The sequence below is a fragment of the Lactuca virosa genome, chromosome 3 (genome assembly GCF_052849685.1).
Source record: "Lactuca virosa cultivar CGN04683 chromosome 3, Lactuca_virosa_CGN04683_v6, whole genome shotgun sequence".
Taxonomy (NCBI): domain Eukaryota; kingdom Viridiplantae; phylum Streptophyta; class Magnoliopsida; order Asterales; family Asteraceae; genus Lactuca; species Lactuca virosa.
This window is the reverse complement of record NC_136428.1, coordinates 3513790-3534840: the sequence shown is the minus strand read 5'-3', so window position 1 is coordinate 3534840 and position 21051 is coordinate 3513790.

Here is a 21051-nt window from a genome sequence, read left to right as displayed (position 1 = left end):
TATGCATATGCATATGAGTAAATATATATTGTTGGATTTGGTGTCTAAGTAAATAATAAATTAGTGTAATCTTGAATTATTATCAGAATCCTTTTTGGTTGCCCTCAAACCTAGTAATTGACTGTAATGCTTTTCGGAGAGAGACTGATTTATTAATTTATTATATAATTAATAAATTAATTAGAAATCAAAATAAATAATTTATTAATATATTATGAGAATAATATATTAATTAGAAATAATATTATTTAATTAAGAATTAATCAGAAATTTATTAGAATTAAGTTTGGGATTAATTGGATTAATTAAAAGTAGAAGGACTAAAGGTGACAATATTCAAAAGTTGAACATTGACCACTTCTAGAACCTCCCAAGAGGTGGACGGTTTTAGAGGTGATTCTAGAGGTATTCTTTGTCTCTAAGGAAGCTTAGAATGCCTTAGGGAGGAAGCAATGGGGTAAGGGTTATCAAAAAAGGAACCTGTCTTACATACAAGCTTCCTAACAGCTATATAAACCCCTAAGGGTTTAGAATTTCAAAATTCATCATTCTAAGAGTCTTAGATTCGAAATTCTTCCTTATCCTCCTCTTTCCTCTTTAGCTTCAAATTGCTAGCGTTTGGGTGTGAGTCATTAGAGGCACGAGACTTCTGGTGCTTGCTTTATAAAGATCAATCTAGAAGGATTACTAGTTTATTTTCTATAATAAACTAAAGGTATGTATTTTCTAATATCCCTTTCTTAATTTTGAAAATAGCAATATACTTTTAGGGTTCTTGATGTTCAATGGTTTGTTGCAAATCATAGTGAGAACATAGATCCTTTAGGTTGCATGTGAACTTATTGTTTAAGTTTTCCGCCAAAATAAGATTTTTTGTAACCTATAACACTCATCATTGTATCAGAGCCATTGTTTTCATTGATCCTACACAAATTTGAATAGATCAAAATTAGGGTTTATAGAAACTAAATCCGAATGAGGCAATTTTCGAAATTTACTAGGGTTCTTGAAATCCTAGCCTCCACCCTCATATTTTCGAATTTTGCAAAGGGTTTAGAAATAATTATTTATTAATTGGTTAATTGTAAATAAATATTTAATCCATAATGATTTAATTAATTTAATTAATTGTTTAATTAAAAGATAAAGATTAAATCAAAATTGGTTTAATTTTAAATTAAATTAATTTTAATTTCGAAAATTTTAATTTAGAACTAGTATTTTAGAAAAGTTTTAAAATACACATTATATTATATATATTTAAAAGATTAATATATTTTATGTATAAGACGAGTCAGTCAAATCGCTAGTACGACTCATTCACGAAGTCATACTATAAGGGGAGTTTAAGGAAGCGGCCTGTAAAATGACCGCCACTGGGTATCCACTTTTACCCACCGCTCTCTTGTAGGGTGGAGGGTTGTTAGCCGAACGAATTTGATAGGATATAATCTCATTAATAAGTATAATGAAATAAAGTAACTAAACCATTTTAAAAAAAAATCTCAATCTTAGTTACTTTAGGAAAAATATGAAAAATATGCTAATCGATAAAAGTTGCACATTATGCTTTATATGTAGTTAGTGGAGCGTGTGTGGTTAATCGGGACACTAATAGTGACTATAAAGAGTAATAATGACATTTCGAAAATTATCATTATTAATGGAGCGCATGTGGTTGACCGACACATTAATTGGAGATGATAAACGACATCGAGAGTGCCAATCATATTTGTATGGTTATTCACATCTCGTTTATGATCCTCGTCATCCCAGTCACAAAAGTGAGAGTAGAATCCAAGATTTAACATGCCATTGATAAGATTCAATGAATCTCAAAAGATATAGGAGTTTCATAAGATTGGAATTGGTAAAAGCGTTACTACCTAAAATAGATTCGAATTTGATTACGACATCCCTCTTCAAAGTTTGAATCGAAAATATGGATCCTAACCTTAATTTAAAACTTTGGGTTAATAATTAAGGATTAAAATCAACACACTTGAATTATATTTTCTCCTATTTTTAGATGTCTTATGAAGATTGAAATGTTCTTCCTCATTCTTATGGAAATGGTTTTTCTCAATCTTCTGGAGATGTTCTTCCAATTTCAAGCCAAGGTGAAATTGTTTTTCCCTTGCTTAGGAAATGGTGGAACTAGACACCATGCTTCTTCCACTCTTCCACCACCTGTGACAACCCGAAGTTTTTTTGCTTTGAAAGCTAAGTCAATCAACTCAACTGAGTGTCAGACTCATTGGTAATGAGTACTAGCCTGGTTAAAGGTCATTCTAAGGAGTTTTAAGCCTAGTACACTCAAGGAATGAGTGGTAGAATGTACCTGCTAGAGACATTGTTCAACAAATCAAGCCTTAAACTCTTCATTTAGAGTTCACGGCCACAACACTTGAGTTTACGGACGTAAACTCAAGGTGGGCCGTAAACTCCCCCTTTAAGACTCATATCCTTCATTTTCATTCGTTATCTCACTTTCACCTCAAGAACACCCCATTTCTCTCTCAACTATCATCCCGATTTTCATCCTAGATCTTCAAAATTTGTAAGTGTTCTTCCTTAATTTGATGTTAATCCTTCTTAGCTAGCTTCATCTAGTGATTTCATCCATGGAAATCATCTTTTCTTAGATCTTCAAGAAACACCAAGAACACCAAGAACACACACTAGTGTTCTTGGACCTTAATCACCATTTCAAGCCTCTATATCGTAAGTAATCTTCCCTATACTTTATATCTAGTTAAGACTCATGCTTAGAACCTTGAAATCATAAAAAATGCAAGGACAAAAGGAGTTTACGGCCAATCCATCTCCCATGGCTGTAAACCCCTATAAGGGTGCCATTTTGGCCATAAACCTTCCTAGATGCAAAGCTTGTGACCTAGAACCTTCCTTGATAAAAATAGGACCTTAAACTACTCTCAATTGCATAATGAACATGAGTTTACGGCCGTAAACTCCTTGCTTGGCCGTAAACTCGTCAAAAGCCTCCATTATGATGGTCTTTATCATCCTTGTGTAGAGCAATGGTCCTTCAAGTTTCCCTAGCCTTCAAACACCCTCTTATGCATGTTTGACCATGAGTTTACGACCGTAAACTCCCTTGGCCACAAATCCATGGCCGTAAACTCATGATAGTGCCATTCCACTTTCCTTTGATGAATCACATGTGATTCCAACACTTGGACAAAGTGTTTCCTAGTCCTGTGAGGTGTTTCTTTGCATTTGGTTGCTTCTAAACACTATATTTATGCCAATATATGCCATTATATGTCATTTAGGACTTGTTAAATCTCGGGACTTCGTTCGTGGAACTTCTCATCCTTACACGAGTATTCGTTGAATCACCCACATCAGGTGAGTTCATACCCCGTAATGAATCTTTTAACTGTTTTAAATGCTTTTAAGGGGGGGAATACAAGTTGAACACAATGATAATTGTGTAAATGTTTGTTATATATACATCTTTCAAAAGATTGCTTATGTCTTTTATAAGTGATCAAAACATTTCAAAAACTCTTTTAAAGTTATGTTACTTCATAGTTTAACAAAACTCCGTTTTTAAAGTACAAGCATAACTTAGTAGACAAATGAGTATTTTCAATAACAGTTCAAGTAAAACTTTAGTAAACTATAATAGGTATAGTTTAGAGATTCAGTTCCTACTAGATACAATACACGATAACAGAACGAACATACTATATGAGAAACAGAACATACTATATGAGAAACAGAACGAACATATTAAGTTGCTATAGCATGGAACTACTACAGGATCTAATTATACCAATGAATCACTAACTCATCGTTCTAAAAAAAAGGTGATAGTTATATTGGGTATACATGATCATAAAACTTTAATGTGAATTACACGGCGTAGCAACCGGTTTGCTAAAAAGTCGTGTTTGGTTCCCTTAATCTCTAGACAGGGAGAGCGTATAGTAGGGGTACTAGCCTTCACATTATGACAAGTATAAAACAAACATGTTTTAAGGTCATCAGTACATCCGTATGTCATTTTAAACGACGACTGTGTATTTACATTTCCCATTACTTTCATAAAGTGACAGTACCACTTGAAAGTCAAATGCAAACTATTTTCGAGTTAAGATAGTTATAAACTAGGGAAAACTTACATTTTACAAACGACAAACAGAACAGTCGAGTCTAGTACATTCAGTAGAAAGGGACCATAATGCTAACCTTATGATTCCTTAATGTATACATCAAAGGATATATATATATATATATATATATATATATATATATATATATATATATATATATATATATATATATATATATATATATATATATATATATATATATATATATATATATAATAGGATCCGACAGATAATAGGATGTGTGCTCTCCGGTTCACTTCCTGTTCCTTGTTTGGTTGTGGGCTTGGAACGGATTCACCCAGTCTATTATCTATTCGATTTTTGATATATATATGTTCAGTATACATTAAGTCATCATAAGGGTACCAGGTATGGGTCAAGTCATAGGACACCAAGTCAATGCACAGTTTTCTAGTACAAAACATACTTTCCAAATCAGAACTTTTGGTATACAGAACTAGAAACTTTCCAGTTAAGGGTTTAATCCATTTTATTAAACCGGTATAAACTTAAAGGACCTTAGGTGATTAACTCTATAATACCTGAGTTTATACATCATGGTTGTATATCATTAATACCCAATAAGTAGTTGGATGTGTGCTTTCCGCCTTACTTCCTGTTCCTTGTTTGGTTGTGGGCTTAGGGCAGATTCACCCAATTAACTATCTATTCGATATTAGATCATATATAGCCAGTATAAACTAAGTGATTATAGAAGTAATCACTGTGGTCACCATTTTATTATAAGAAATAAGGGTTTTATTAAAGAATCTTTTCATTAAATATAAAGGAACTATTACAATTAACTCCATGAGTAACAAGTGAATACGCCATGGTTATATACAACAATGATCTAACAAACAATGGGATGTGTGCTATCCGCCTTACTTCCTGTTCCTTGTTTGGTTGTGGGCTTAAGGCAGATGCGCACAGTCGATTGTTTGTTTACTTTGAGTTTTATATAACTTGTATCCATTTAGTACTCATAGAAAGGATTGTAGAATCATTTTTATGTATCGTTCATCAAAGTAGGAAATATAGGATTTTCTAGAGGAACAGGCGATCTTTTCTAAACAGAACTTACAACTTACTACATTTCAACTACATTTTTCAACAACTTTCTACAACTTACTTGCATCACTAAAATCTTATGAACTCACCAGCTTAATTGCTGATCAAATCTTTCAAATAACTTGTATTCTCAGGAGAGTATTAGACAGGTACTCGCGTTGGGAATTCAGAAGATGGAGCATAATAGCTTCAAGTCTTGTTTTGTTATTTGCTTATGTATTCTATGTTATATGAACACACACATTGTAAACACTTTCTTTCTAATGAAATGGTTGTTCATTACTTTCTTACTATGATACATGTCTTGTGATACTAAACATGACGTCCTCCACCCCCGAACGTTTCCGCCGTTCCGGTTTTGGGGTGTGACACCACCTCCTCCTGTGACTCTCCTAACGTTACATTTTTCCGTAAGCTGAAAGATAGGAGACTACTAAATCCCTATTGGCATGTAAACATCAAGATGGAAACTTTGTGTGCATGTTCTGAAAATAAAATCATAAATTGACAAGTTTGATAGATTAGGTGTCATTTTCCTAAAGGAGCAAGCCATTGATCTGGTTCTTCACTCACTTGCAAATTCATATGATCAGTTCATTGAGAACTTTTATATGAGGATTACCGACATGACCCTAATTGACCCGACCTAAATATTGATAACTGCTGAAGCAGAAACGCTTAAGAGCATATATAAAGCAGAGATTCTTATTGGGTCTAATTCCAAAGTTTCCATGGACATTGACAATGGTGACAATGGTGGTCCAGAAAAGAGTTCTCTTCCTAATGGATAGGAGTTGTCGAAGATCAAACACTTTGATTATATGGTAAAGAGAAAGGCTAGTTCATGGGATCGTTCCATGTATTGACGCCAAAGAGTCCATTGGTTTCTACTGCAAATTGAGGGGACATTGGAAACAAAGCTATTCAAAATACTTGAAAGAGCTTAGAGATAGTAAAGTCAAGTCGTATGCCCAAAATACATGAAGGGACTTCTAATTGATGTGTTCAAATAGAAGTCTTATGATGTCATCACAAATCGGAAATTGGGAAACAAATTTTGGACAATGAGATTGATTTTGATCCATGTCTGATGTCCGTATGATATCTCGAAGAACAGAGGAATATTTGATCACTTATCTAAGGACCAATATCTGATCGGATTAGAGTTTGGGAGTTGCGTTGGAAAGCACACTTTGTTGTTTGATTTGGAAGTTATACCTATAAATTAGTTTTAGACATATCCAAGTAGGAGAATGTTGGATTACGTATCTAAGACAATTAGTAAATTAGTATAATCTTGAATTATAAACAAAGTCATTTTGGGTTGCCCTTAAACCTAGTAATTGACTGGAATGCTTTTTAGAGGGAGAGATTGATATATTAATTTATTATATAATTAATAAATTAATTAGAAATGAAAATAAATGATTTATTAATATATTATGAGAATAATATATTAATTAGAAATAGTATTATTTAATTAAGAATTAATTAGAATTTAACTGGAATTAAATTTGGGATTAATTTGATTAATTAAAAATAGAAGGACTAAAGGTAACAATATTCAAAAGTTAAACATTGACCAATTCTAGAAATTCCCAAGAGGGGGGCGGTTCTAGAGGGGTTTCTAGAGGTATTTTGAGCTCTAAGGACGCTTAGAATGCCTTAGGGAGGAAACAATGGGGTAAGGGTTATCAAAAAAGGAACCTGTCTTACATACAACCTTCCTAACATCTATATAAACCCCTAAGGGTTTAGAATTTCGAAATTTATCATTATAAGAGTCTTAGATGTGAAATTCTTCCTTCTCCTCCTCTCTCCTCTTTAGCTTCTAATTTCTAGGGTTTGGGTGTGAGCCATTAGAGGCACGATACTTCTGGTGATTGCTTTCTAAAGATCAACATAGAAGGAATACTAGTTTATTTGCTATAATAAACTAAAGGTACGTATTTTCTAATATCCCTTTCTTAATTTCGAAAATAGCAATGTACTTTTAGGGTTCTTAAATTTCAATTGTTTGTTGCAAATCATAGTCAGAACATATATGCTTTAGGTTGCATGTGAACTTAGGGTTTACGTTTTTCCGCCAAAATAAGATTTTTTGTAACCTTTAAAACTCATCATATACATATGCATATGTATATACATAAGAATAAGTATATGTATATGAATATGAATAAGTATATGCATAAGCATACGGATAAGTATATGAATAAGAAAATTAAATACATATGATTATGCTTATGTATATGTATATGCATATGCATAATAGTAAGTATATGACATATATATATATATATATATATATATATATATATATATATATATATATATATATATATATATATATATATATATATATATATATATATATATATATATATTCATATGCATATGAATAAGCATATCCGTATGAAAAAGCATAAGCATATGCATATACATTTGCATAAGAATAAGTATATTCATATTCATAAGTATATGCATAAGAATAAGTTTATGCATATTTATAAGTATACACATAAGAATAAGTATATACATAAGGGAATTAAAAGATATGTGATTATGCTTATGGATATGCATCTTCATAAGAATAAGTATATGACATATTCATATTCATATTCATATGAATAAAAATATACATATGCATAAGAATATGTATATGCATATGCATATGAATAAGTATATGCATATGCATATGTATAAGAGTAAGTATATGACATATGCATATGAATAAGTATATGCATATGCACATACTTATGCATACGAATAAGTATATTCATAACAATAAATTTATGCATAAGAATAAGTATATGCATAAGAGTAAGTATATATGTAAAGGAATTAAATACATATGATTATGCTTATGGACATACATATGCATAAGAATAAGTATATGACATATGCATATGAATAGGTATATACATATGCATATGCATATACATAAGAATATGTATATGCATATTCATATGAGTAAGTATGTGTATATGTATAAAAATAAGTATATGCATAAGGCATTTAAATACATATGATAAGGCTTATGCATATGTGTATGTATATTCATATGCATATGCATAAGTATAAGTATATGACACATGCATATTCAAATTCATATGAATAAGAATAAGAAAGACTTATGTTGTTGTTAATTATACTCTATTCATCAACGCCTCATCCATAGAAAAATAGGAAATATAGATTACATATTGATCTAACCTGCTACAAATATATATAGATTGAAATACATAATACAAAAGTAGAAAATTTTTCAAACTGGGATGATTTTTAGTAAATAAAATTAGTAGCCATGGACCATTTTTGTTCATATATATGCTTATAGGACCATAGGTGTGATATCTAACAATTTCTCTTATTTTAGACAGTCAATGGAAAATGACATTTAAAAGTGATAGTTTTTGGTTAATTTAGTTGGACTCCACAATTGATAAAAATGAAGTACATGATTTAGTTGTAATGAAGTAAGACCTTCCTAAGTATGTTTCATTTCTGTCAAGGGAATTTATGTCCAAGTTTAAAGCATGGAAAGTGTGTATAATTGCTAAATGTAACTCAAGTGGATTTTTGTCCATGTTTACAAAATGGAACATTTGTCCATTTTTGTCCAGGTTTACAGTTTACAACTCAAGGTTATTTGTGTCCAAGAAATAAATGGAATTAATGGGCATTTGATTTCAGTTGCAAAACTACAACCAATGTAAATGATGCATACCAAGAATGTAACATCCCAAAATACGAGGGTAAAAATTTCATTTTTAAAACAACCAAAACACTCATTTATCATTTATTCAAACTCTTAAAGGTATTTTATAATAAACGTAGTTATCAAAGTACAATCCCAAAATCTCAAGATTACTCAAAATATGGGTGTATGCGCTGCGAACAAGCCGGGCCCTTCCCTTTCAAACCGGAAATGCCTGAAACCATAAACAACAACTGTAAGCACAAAGCTTAGTGAGTTACCAAATACCACATACCATACATAATATACGAGTCATACTTATCAAACATCCAAAAGGAGGTGCTATGTACCAACCATAGTCATGCCATTATGTCGCGAGCCGCATCATGGTCTTTCCTTGCCAAGCCAAGGACCAAACCCTGGGTCTTACAGACAAGTGTAAGGAGCCACCTCCTGGTCTTCCATGCAAGCATCACAAAGACAACTATCATACAATCTACAACTACTTATCTACTTAACTGCCAGAGTCCAAACTCTGGTCTTGCATACATATTTTCTAGGAGCCACCTCCTGTTCTTTCATACAAATGCCAAGGGCCACCCCTGGTCTTCCTATAAAACATAAACCAAATGGGCCGACATTAGTGCCTTCGACCCATAGTACAGTGAGGAGACTCACCTCAAACCGAGATAACCGAACACTCCAACTGTTGCTACTGGAAACCTCACACTGACATCAACAAATAATATTCCATTAATGATTGATTTCGATCCAATCAAGAATTCTAGCCCAATGACCAACCTTTCAGGGTAAAAGTCCATTCACCCTTTTCCTTACTTTGCCAAAATCCAATGATCAATTCACTACCGTCATAAGCCCAAATCCCTTAAATGGCACCACCAGATTCAAAATATCCCATGGTCAACCCTGGTCAAACTTCTGGTAAAAGTCAAAGTCAACAGCCCATGTTGACTAAACACGCCGTGTTTCGACAGCATCCAAACAGTCGAGAAAACCCCAACCAAGACATTATGTTGACTTAGAAACACGTCGTGTTTACCGAAGTTCTAATAGCTTAATACATTAAGTTGTTTTCTTCAATTCCAAGAGATCCAAAGCTCAGATCTAGTCCATAATGTGCTCCAGAAGGATAAAGTTTCCAACTTTATCCATTGGGACTACCCAAAAGGTTTAAAACTCAATCCATAAAGCTTATTAATGCAAGAGCTTAACCAACACACACTTAATCCTTAATGTCCAAAGTCCATCCTTTCTAGAAGTGATTCAAACACCAAAACCATCCCAAAGATTGGTGCTTTATAGACATACATGTGCAATGCATGTATTGAACCTATATTAGGTCAAAATGGGGATTTATGACCTAATCTCTATGCATGAAATCAAAACTTGATTATAATCCATATCTAAAATACTACAACCTTGACCTGGAGATTCATAAAGTTGCAAACTTTATGTGATCTAATTATTACATCATTCAACTACAAGAAGTTAAAGGGACAAAACTCAAGATCTAATAACTTGGAATGATAAAAATCGAGTCTTAGACACTTACAAAGGTCCAAAAGAGTGCCAAGGTGGAGAATGGGGACTTACTTGCTTGATCTTTGCTTCCCTCCTCCTCCTTGTTCCTTCTTTAGCTTCAAAAAGCACCAAACTAGCTCTAAAAATGGAGAAAGATTATTAGGGTTTCTTTCAGTGCTTGAGGGGCTGAGGATGGACAAACCCTAGCCTCCTTATTCCTTTAAATAGGGAGCAAAAACCCGGAAGATTAGGGTTTTCATTCCAACCGTTAACACGCCATGTTCCAAGAGGCAACACGTCGTGTTGACCTTAATGAAAGCCGCGCTTCTTCTTATCTGGACACGCCGTGTTGGTTCCTCCAACACGCCGTGTCCAATCCTCAAAAGGAGATTTATTCCCAAAAAATTTTCCTCAAGATTCTGAGTATTACAACTCTCCCACACTTAAATTAGGTTTCGTCCTCAAAATCATTCCTTACCATCCCAGGCATGCCATACAACCTGAAGAACACAACAACAACCTTGAGCATACAACAGCCTTCTCAAGGAAACCGAACCCAACCCAAGCAGAACTTTCCACCCCGAAGAAAACGAATCCATAATCCCATGCAGAAAACCAGCCCTAGTTTACCTGAAACATGAAATCTCGAATTGGTCTGACTTCCCGACAGACCGCCCATACTGAACCACTACCAGGCGAAATTCACATTGAAGCCCAGACTTAAACAGAACGCTTCGAACCATTGATTGACTTGATGCTTGTAATGGAAACAAAATCACTGACCATTAATGTTACAGAACACTTATACTTGATAGAAGGCTCAATAATCCTTCGAGTAGAGGATTCATCCCTGCAACGGTTAGACTCAGACGAGAGCTGCGCAACAGGGTCACATCATTTACTCTGAGATTATCCAATCCAAGCTGCAAGTGACTTAGCATATTTTCCTAATAACAAGCGACTCCACACACGAGTCCCAAATCACAATACTGCCTTGACCTATCTCGATTCCCCTAACAACTTTCCAAAAGCAGCCGAGACCTCCCTAGTCCCAACTTGCCTGCCAACAAACTAAAACACCGGATTCCCACCCGGTTGCTGAGTCAAAAGACAAACACAGTCATCTGGAAATAATTGCCCAAACTATCTCGCCACCTATAGCTCCAATCGATCATAACAGTCCGACAAACCTGACGCCACCAAATCCAATGCTAAAAGTGAATGCTACATGACCAACTCTAGTCTTATACCACAACCGGCCTCCAACGACAACCCACTTCCTGATTCCATGCATGATGTGGCCTTCCCACAGTCTTATGAACTGACCCATCCAAGTCTAATCCATCTGAAGAAATCCATGACCAATCATGAATTTTCCACACCCTTACCGCTGCACCGGGACCAGTGAATGTTACGGGCCACCACCGTAGTCTTTAACACTCCTATCTTGCCATGGCCACTGCTCATGGTCCTACCGCTCATCTATCAATCCCTCCATACTCATCCTGAGTCGAACACGCATCAGACCAAGCGCCCAAACTGGGGCTCGTGTCATGCTTGGAACCCCAACCTGGGTTCATCAAAAGCCTGTTATCCATCACCAAGAAGACACGAACCAACAACTGGAAGTTTCTTGAACTCCCAACTCACACAAACGTCAATCCAGAAGGCCACCCGAGTTGTCTTCCCTCCCAACGGGAATGTGAAACTCATCCTAGTTCCACGACTGATCTCACTCCCAGAAAACTGAACAGTTCTCCCCTACTTGGATTAGACGAAGTTCTTCCAGCCCACAACGTCTGATGGATTCCCAATCCATCTTTCCTCCTTATGGTCGAACCGACAACACCGTTCGCTTACCAAAACTGGTGCTCCTTCACTAGCCCAGCCCAATGTCCACACAAATCTCGAAATCCATATAAACACTCCCCGAAATCTCAGCAATAAATCAATTCCTTGGCATTCTCGATGGCCAACCAAGCTCACATGGTAAAACCACTGAACCCCGACTATACTGGAGAAATAACCCGCTGAACCTAACCATAGACCTTCCAAACAATACCCCTGAACCGATCCCAACAAAAATCCGGAACAACAGCCAAACACACTCAAACCTGCTCAACAAGATAAAACCCCTTACTAACCCACTAATGATTCATGGCATGAAAAAATGGCATATAACAATTCTTGATGATACTATCCATACAATTAACAGAGAATTAAATCAAAGTTAAAGCATACCCAAACTGATAAAAAATTCCAAGCAACATTAATACTGATAACAACCAAAGAGAACGCAAAAGATAACATACCCACAATATCACCTACTAGAGTCTTGGCCTCCCCTCTCTGACACTGCAATGCTTGGCTCCTCTCTGTTGGCGCTCCTGCCTACCCTCACGACCATCGATGATCCTCAAAGTAACTGGAGCAGGTGCACTCACTGATCCTCCCCTCATCATCGGGCAGTCGGTCTTCTTGTGGCCCACTTGGTTGCAGTGAAAACATAACGAGCTTGCCCCTGAGGACAATCCATGCTGACATGACCAACCCTGCCATACTTGTAGCAACCCATACCCCTAGAATGATAAAATCCATCGTGCAGTTTCCTATATGTGTTTCACTGACCCCGACCCTACTGGCCCCTCAATCTTTGATCCGAAGTTTTGGGTGTCTTCCCGGGACCCCCCACTTCCTGCACCTGATCTGGCCCCCTCTTCCCCAGGTGCTCCAGATCGATCTCCTGCTCTCGGGCTCTAGAAATCATATCATTCAGGGTCTTGCACCCCTGAAATGCTCATAAACTCCCTGATGTCATCCCTCAGCATATCATGATGCCTTACGTTCTGCATTTGATCGTCTGTTGGATACTGCGGAACGAATAAAGCCTTTCCTGGAACTTAGCAGTGATCTCTGCCACAGTCTCAGTAGTCTGGCAAAGATCCTGAAACTCTCGCGCCAACTGCTGCACCTCAATTACCTATGCAAACTCGGCTCGGAACCTGGTCGAGAAATCATCCCACATCATCGCATCAACATCATCATCACCCACTTCACGTCCTACCTCTTCCCACAAGCCTGTGCCCTGTCCTTCAAAAGGCAGGAAGAAAATATGACCTGCGACTCCTCGGGGCAGAAACTCGTCCTGAATGCGTTAACCATATCCGCTAACCACCTCCTACTGGCAGTGCGGTCCTTCTCCCCATGGAACGCAGGAGCTCCATATGCACTAAACTCACGAAAAGATAGAGTGCGAGCTCCAACGATAGCCATAACCTCAGCACGGAACGCGCCCAAGTGCTCATCTAAAATCTCCAGAATCCCCTCCTTGACCGTACCAAAGATAACAAGAATCTGGTCCAAAATACCACGGGTAGTCTCCGATGAGATGAACTCCCGCATCTGCTCGCTGATCGGCTCAATACCTTCACCTTAGCCGGAACCAGAAGCTGATCCTACTCCGTGAGTGCTCATCCCCAAACTGAAATACAATCATGCAAATAATCAAAACATACTCAAGAATCCTCATTCCACAAGCTTCCGAGATTCTCCAAGACTTTCCCCAATTCTAGCATGAATCATGTACTTTCGGTAGTTCGGGCCCAATACTACCTTCCACACCTATCAATACTTTCCTCAAGAATCATCCCAAATCCTCCAAGTCACATTCTCAAACTAATACTCTAAGAACTTACTAAACGGCGTAACAAAACCCACTGAAGCATTTATAGGCTTTCCTAGGTTCCCGACCTCACCCTGCCATTAGCTGCTGAAGAACTGCTCATAATGTCAGTTAGCTACCCCATGAATATAATCACATGAAACAAAGCTCAGATAATCCTTCGAGTAATAGACTCATCCCTACAACGGTTAGACTCAAATGAGAGCTGCGCAATAGGGTCAAATCCATCACTTTAAGGTTATTCAACCTTGGCCACATGTAACTTAGCATATTCACTTAATAGCTAGCCCTCATCACTTAAGAGTCCCACAAAGCACAAAGCAAGCAGCATTCATGCAGTAGCACTCCAATCCATAGAATAACCAGAGAACATTCAAACTCACATACTACATTTCATGCTAGGAACTTCCACTCTCACTATCGGTTGCCTTATGTAACACTAGTCAAAATAGGTCAATAGACAATCACATGTGGTTATACCAATCATGTAATGTGATTTTGTTAAACTAGTAATATGATAAGAGTGATATGTAGTTCATGATAAATTCTAATATAAATATGAACTTTCTTTATGATACAACTCGAAGTATACGTCCATACGATTCCAAAAATATAGAGAATGTCTGAATCTGACTTCGCATGAAGAAGTTATGATAAACCGAACACTATAAATCTCTATAATAAGAGGAATTTAAAATAGACTTAGAATTAGCTATTGGAGTCTAAAAGAGAGTTGTAGTACTTGTAAATACCTACGTGTGCATATAAAGAACGTCAAAAACGGAGTTCGTATATGAAAGTTACGACCTTCCGAAGATTCAGCTGTCAGAAAACCTAATCTGACTGAGCTCACGACGTGAGCACAGAACTCACGACGTGAGAAGTCATTTATCCACATCTCGGAATCTAGAAGGTGTGTGACGAGGCTGCGAGGGGATAAGATCCAAACTCACGACGTGAGCAAGGATATCTCACGACGTGATGAGTCACATGGCCACCTTCCGAAGCTAGGGACGCAAATGGAAAGTCTACGGGGATAAGATCCAAACTCACGACGTGGGCCTTATAAAACCCACGACGTGGGGGTCCAAAATCCTTACTATAAATAGCAGGTCCGACTTCAACTATTCTTACACCTAAACTTCTTTCTCCTCTCTCCTTTGCTGAGGCCATCTTGCATCCCGAGCCCTGACGACCTCGTATGCTGACTGTTTCTGCTTAGATTACATAAAATCACGCTACTAGGGTGAGTTTCACGGCCCCACTTTCTAATATTTTGGGGGAAAACGCATGCTAAATATTGTATATACATTACTATTATGTCTATATGATAGTATATAGTTATAATAGTCGGGGTATAGTTGTTCTAAATATAATATTTTGAATATATACAACTATTATCAACTTGTCAGCATGTTATTATACTAATGTAGATCTTGAGTTATACTTAGGATTCTATATATATGTTGTGTGTGATATAGTTCCGAAGTTATATTCGGAAGTTCTATATGTTAATTTATAAAGTATGTTGCTATTATTAGTTTTATGTCAAGATAAAACTTAGTATGTTATATATTGTTATTGATAGTTTTATGTCAAGATAAAACTAGGAATGTTATATGTTTTTATAATTGGTTTTATGTCAAGATAAATCCTGGTTTTACTTCAAGTTGTAGCTGTTATACTGCCTAAATGTTATGAAGTTAGGAGTAATGTTTAAAAGCATAGTCTAGTAACTTAGGGTTTTAGACATGAAAATGCTTTTGTTGTTAGAGCTGTAGGAAGCCGTCGAAGTCTACATGAGTAATTGTATTCATCAACTAAGATTGGGGATCTTAGCAGAAATCCTCTGAATTGTAACCGTTAATCCTGTGTGAGCGAGGAAGTCGTGTATAATTAGTATACGGGTTGACCACCCCACTTGTGACTGTTAGCTACAGTCAACCAAAAGCGAGTGATGAACTATCCTTTTATTTGTTATTATTCCGGCGTCGATGAAGCGTACGGTGTTGTTTCTCATGGTAAATCATGAGTGTGTTTGTTTCTCATGGTAAATCATGAGTGTGTTTTATCAGAGGTATTATGTCACAGCAGCGGTTACAGGCTCATGGTAGCAAATTGTTAGAAACATTATACTTTGTCGTATATAAGTATTAATGTTAAGTATAAGTTTCCCCCTACTTATACCTCAGGTTTAAGGAATGTTTAGGTATAACACTTAATTGATAAGTAAACTATTATACCTAATATACATACTAAATGTTGGAGAGTCAAAATGATACTTTCAAAACTATACTTTTGAGCGTGGAAAAATGTATTATTTTATGGAGTCAAAACCTGTGGACTCACCAACTTTATGTTGGCGTATTTTAAAATGCATGTGTTTTCAGGAATTTGAAAAGCTGGTACGTATTCGAACAGAATAAGTTTTACTATTACCTTTCTGTTCATTAAGAAGTATGCCATAGTCGGATATTATGTAATAGGTCCTAGAAAAACAGTTATGTAACTTTCAATTATCAATAATGGTATGTATTTTCTTAATACTGTTCAATGTATGTTATATAACTGTGATACGAAGAATGACGTTACACCACCCGTTGTTTCCGCCGATAGCTGGGGGTGTGACAGATATTGGTATCAGAGCTATTAATTATAGTGAACTAGTACTTACTTAGGAAAGCACGTCTATAGTTTAGGGCTTAGTCTATTAGGTTTAGGTATTTCCCTTAGGCTACAATAAAAAGTATTATTAATTATTCTACTGAAGGACTACTTACGGGAACGGTGACAAGGATAGACATGTCGATTTGGGTTGCTGGATTCCAGAACGGCTATATGCTAAAATGATCCTGCCCTTTCGACTGTCCTGACTGGCCGGAGCCTTATCAGATAGACCTGAAGTAACAAACAATAATTAAAGCGTGAATACAATAAATAAGAATATAGAGTCATATATAAAGACTCAGACCCGCGATGAGAATACACCTTAATACCCATAATGTTTTTGATCTCAAGGATTTAGATCAAATATTCCAATTAAAGTTTATATGTGCGTATATCCTATCATAATTAGGTGTAGGTGCGCAACTACATTTTATTATGATCAGATCATATGAACTATCTAATTTGGGAGTAATATTTGATAGACTAAAACTCTTGGTGATCCAAAACATATAGGAATTCGACATGGCACATTCACGAGAATGGATAATCATCGAGGATACGAATGAAGAAGAGGAAGTTTCATTCCCTATGATGGTAGGCGATCCTTACTACCCTATAAATCCAACCACCTTTCATCCAATACCTTCTGACGATGGAGTACCTTTACCCTCCAACAAATGGGAAGAGAGTGAACCAATGGAAGAGAGCAAACCAATGGAGGAGACAGAATCGGTGGCATCATCTTTACCACCACTGAACACTCTTTACTGTAAAGTTCCAGGAGGAGTAAAAATGAAACGCACGGCACGTAAATCCATACCGATATGGCAAAAGATTAAGAAGAATCAGAAGGTGACATCTTCAGGAAGTCATAGAGTTCAAGATGAACCTGCTCGGATCGCACAAACCGTTGATAGGTGGGTGACAGAAGAAAGAGCTGCTAAGATGTATGAGACTGGTCAATCATCTCGACCACATCTCCCACATTCTTCTAAAGATAACACTTTATCTCAATTGTTTGAGAAAAGTGTGAAAATTGAAGATAAGATGGAAATTGTCGAAGGAAGGGCAACTCATCTCTCCGGAAGGGTACGAAGGCTAGAAGGACAAAGGATGCGAGATCAGGAATCGGTGATGGATGTCCATCATCGTATAAATTTTGCTTATAACGACATGATTACTCACGATGCAAGGATTGTAGAGTTAGAGCTCTACAATCAAACCTGAAGGAATAAAGAACGCACGAGAAGTCTTGAGCAGAGAACTCAAGCACTTGAGGAGCAAGTGGTTAATGTCATTGACGTGCTAGGTCATCATTTAGGTTTCTGGTAGATAAGCTAAAACTAGTGGTTGTGTAAATAGAGAAATTAGACTAGTTAAGGCGAAAATATGAAAGTTTATAGCAAGGATGTAGAAAACCTTGCAAATTTTGCAATGTGTATAGAAACTTTTCTCTTATAAACCTAAATAAACTGATGTAACTACTAGTAATAATATGAAGCATATATTACAGTAATCATTGTGTTGTCCATTACGTTTTACACTTTGAAGAATAATTAAAGTATTTAGTACTCGTGTTGTAAATGACTAATTCTTCATAAAACTTATAAAATTCTTATTATTTATAATAGCAACTAAAACAAAATGCCTAGAAGAAGTAGTGCTCAGTTAAACCCTAACCAACCATCAGCACCACAACAACAACCACCAGAACCAAACCCCCCAATAGGTACATCACAACTAGAAGAAATCATAGCTCAAAGAATTGTTGCGGCTCTATCTAATGTCACAAGAGATGGAGTTAGAAATGAAGGCCATGTAGGGACCGCTAGAACGTGTACCTACAAAGATTTTATGAATTGCAGGCCAAAAAGCTTTCATGGAAATGAAGGGATAGTTAATTTGACTAGGTGGATAGAAAAGACAGAGTCCGTCTTTCAAATAAGTTTCTGTCCAGATGATTGTAAAGTACGATTTGCAGCATGTACTTTCGCTGATGCAACACTCACATGGTGGAACAACCATGTGAATACAATGGGAATTGATACTGCAAATTCCATGAAATGGGAGGAGCTAAAAATGATGCTAGTAGAAGAGTATTGTCCTAGGGAGGAGATACATAAACTGGAACAAGAATTGTGGACCCTAACCATGAAGGGTTCAGAAATAAAGGCATGGTGATCGCATCAAAGCCTACGACCTATGACAGCACCAAGAGAATAGCTCATCCGCTAACCCTCACAGAGATCCAAGGAACATAATTGATCTCAAAGGCTGAGTCTCCCAAATCTGGAACAAACAAGCGCAAGTTTAACAGGAAGATTCCTAAACAATCATCTGAGAAAAGAAAAGAAGTGGCAACCAATTATGCAGCCATGACAGCAGTACCTACACAACCAAAATCTTCATGGTGCAATCAGTGCAACCGTCATCATCCAGGTGACTGTTTTGTCTGCACGAAGTGCAAGAAGAAGGGACATACTGCTAGTTACTGCATGAGCACAACACCTGCAACAGTGAATCAGGGAACAAATACTGGAGCAGGCCATGGTGAAGGAAGAAAGTGCTATGAGTGTGGGGAGGTTGGACACATCAAGAAAGAATGTCAAAAGTTAAGGAGTCAAGGAGGCATAGGACGTGGCAGGGCGTTTGTGATCGGAAGCACTGAGGCTATCCAGGACCCTTCGGTCGTATCTGGTACGTTTCTAATAGATAATTTATATGCTACTATACTCTTCGACTCTGGAGCAGATAGAAGTTTTATAACTCTGACGTTTAGAAAATTGTTAAGTCATAAGTCTAGTAAATTAAAAGAAATCTATGAAGTAGAAATCGCTAATGGTCAAACCGAGAGAACACCTTAAATCCTAGAAAACTGTCTGTTAACTCTTAATAACTACTTTTTTCACGTCAACCTCATGCCAATGCCTATCGGTAGTTTTGATGTCATAATTGGCATGGATTGGTTATCTTCACACCGCGCCGAAATTCTATGTCATGAGAAAGCCATACGACTACCCTTACCAAACAGCGAAGCCCTGATTATCTATGGTGATAAATCTGGGAAGAACCTCAAAGTCATCTCTTGTACTAAGACCCAGAAATATCTACATAAGAAATGTAGCGCATTCTTAGCCCACATTGTAGATAGGAAGAGAAAGATAAAAGAAATCAAGGACTTACCTCAAGTATGTGATTTCCCTGATGTGTTTCTTGAAGATCTACCTGGAATACCTCCCGTCCGACAAGTCGAGTTTCGAATCGACTTAATTCCAGGGGCAGCACCAGTAGCGAAATCTCCTTATCGGTTGGCTCCATCTGAATGCAAGAATTGTCTAGCCAACTACAAGAACTTCTTGACAAAGGTTTTATCTGACCAAATTTTTCACCTTGGGGAGCACCAATCTTGTTTGTCAAGAAGAAGGACGAATCCTTTCGAATGTGTATCGATTATCGGGAGCTAAACAAGCTAACGATCAAGAATCGTTATCCGCTTCCAAGAATTGATGATCTATTCGATCAACTGCAAGGATCCAGCTACTACTCAAAGATAAATTTTAGATCAGGATACCATCAACTTAGAGTACAAGAAGACGACATTCCAAAAAAAACATTTAGAACTCGTTATGGTCATTATGAGTTCTTAGTTATGTCTTTTGGATTGACCAATGCCCCATCAGTGTTTATGGATCTCATTAATCGTGTTTGCACACCATACTTAGATAAATTCGTGATCGTATTTATCGATGATATATTGATATATTCACGAACCAAGGAAGAACATGGTCAACACCTGCAAATAATCTTGGAACTACTAAGAAAAGAAAAGTTGTACGCCAAATTCTCCAAATGTGAGTTTTGGATTAGAGAAGTACAATTTTTAGGTCATGTAGTTAGCAACGAAGGAATTCATGTTGACCCATCCAAAGTTGAAGCAATCAGGAATTGGGAAGCACCAAAGATGCCAACAGAGGTGCGTTAATTCCTAAGACTAGCTGGCTATTACCGTAGATTCATAGAGAATTTCTCCAAAATAGCCAAACCGCTTACAACACTAACCCAGAAGGATACGAAGTTCAACTGGGAAGACAAACAAGAAGCTGCTTTTCAGAAACTGAAGCAAATGTTGTGTAGTACACCAATCCTATCCCTTCCAGATGGGACAGAAGATTTCGTTGTATACTGCGACGCATCAAATCAAGGATTGGGATGTGTGTTGATGTAAAGAAGAAAATTTATCGCCTATGCAT